This window comes from Nicotiana attenuata, unplaced genomic scaffold (assembly GCF_001879085.1).
Source record: "Nicotiana attenuata strain UT unplaced genomic scaffold, NIATTr2, whole genome shotgun sequence".
NCBI classification, from domain to species: Eukaryota; Viridiplantae; Streptophyta; class Magnoliopsida; order Solanales; family Solanaceae; genus Nicotiana; species Nicotiana attenuata.
The window spans coordinates 1-2,050 of record NW_017673393.1 but is presented as its reverse complement, the minus strand read 5'-3'; positions in this window follow the sequence as shown (position 1 = coordinate 2,050).

Sequence of the window (2,050 nt, the reverse complement as noted above, 5' to 3'; positions counted from 1 at the left end):
AGTGGTGTCATGGCCGAAAAACTTTGATCTAACGTTCGAAACGTTTGGCCGGGATTTGAGGGAATCTAAGGTTAGATAAGGACAGAGGAGGACGAGAAGAATCAATGGTGAAGTTTTGGGGTCGTTTGGAGCATCGCCGGCAGCGGACGGCGGCGGAGTGGCGAAGGCGTGGTGGGGATGGTGGCGTTACAGGGTACGAGGAAGGGGAAGAATGTTTTAGGGTTTGGAATGTTTTTCGGACAGATTTATTTATCATTGTGAACACATCAGGGCCGTTTGATCATAGGGAATGAATGGCCTGGATTATGTGACGCCGAAACGGCGTCGTTTTAGGGTATGGGAGACCTGGACCGGATACTTTGTGGATTGGGCTGGGGAAATGGGTATTGGAAAGGGTCTTGGGCTGAGGCTGGCACGAAAATGGCCCAAATAACTTAGCCCTTGATTGTTGTTTATTTTCTTCCTTTCTTTTCTTTTGTATTCTATTTTATTTATTGTATTTATTTCTTTTGCAAAATTAACAAAACCTAATTTAACTCCAAAATTAGACCAATTAATTATCTAAAAATAGAATAAATCCTAGTAAACAAAAGAAAACTAAACAAAACGCAAAAATGCAAACAAGTGACTATTTTTGTAATTTTCTTTATATTTTGTTCTAAGAACAACTTAACCACTAATTAATCCTAAAATATGAAATTAGATCCTAAATGCAAATGTCAAGCATATTTTTATATTTTTATATGAATTAAAATGCACAAATAAAATGCAAACAATTAACAGAAAATAACACAAAATTCACAACTTGTAAAATAATGAAAGAAATCATTTTGTTTGAATTTTGGGAACAATTCACTTAGGGCAAAAATCACGTGCTCACAGCTGCCCCTCTTTGCTCGGGAACACGAAGAGTTGTCGTGCAAAGATAAGTGAGCGGAAACGAGCGATTTTTGCCCGTTCGAATATTCCGTGTGAAGCATTTTTGAAAGATTTGACCGCACCCTGCTTCTGAGGTTGCCTACATATCCTTGGCTAAAAAGGAATCAGGTCAGTGTAGTTCGGGAAGGTTTGGTAGCTGGGACTACCAGGAGCTGTGACTTTCACTGCTGCTGTTGTTGCTACTGCTTGCTGACCTCCTTATTACACCGAGTCGAAATAAAAGAAGCTAAACTAAGCTATGATTTATGAATTACAAAAAGTCCTATCTATGTCTTCAAATTTGCTCTTGTGTTGCCTTGAACTTGTATTCTTCCGATAGCGTTCTTGCGTTGTTGCCTTGAATTGTGATCGAAGATGTTGACTGCTGAAATTTGAAATATATGCCTCTATTCTCCAGGCGGGCTCCTGATTGCTGAACTTGAAAAGTATTCCCTTGTTCTCTAGGTGGGCTCCTGATTGGTGAACTTGAAAAGTATTCTCTTGTTCTCCAGGTGGGCGCCTGACTGCTGAGCTTGAAAAGTATTCCCTTGTTCTCCAGGTGGGCGCCTGACTGCTGAGCTTGAAAAGTATTCCCTTATTTTCCATGTGGGATCCTGTAACCAAAACAAACAAAACAAACGAAATTTTCTGCCCCAGTTTGCACTAGGAAGATTTGTGAGTTGTTAGCAATATTGTAAACCACTTATACTACTGATGCAATGATGAGAGTAAACTAAAGACTAGATTAGGATGTGCGTCTCCTACGAGTAAAACCAAGTAACTTTGACTAGCGAATGCGTCTGCTAAAATAAAACCTAAATGAACCAAATTAGGAAGTGCGTCTCCTAAGGGTGAATTTAAATGACCAAGGCTAGGAAATGCGTCTCCTAGGGGTGAAAACTTTAGTGACTAAAATTAGGAAGTGTGTCTCCTATGAATGAAACCAATATTTAGGAAGTGCGTCTCCTAAAGGTGTAACTTCAATAAACCAGACTAGGAAGTGCGTCTCCTAGGGCCGAACTTAAATGACTCAAACTAGGAAGTGCATCTCCTAGGGGTGAATTTAAATGACCAAGACTAGGAAGTGCGTCTCCTAGGGGTGAAAACTTCAGTGACAAAAACTAGAAGTGCA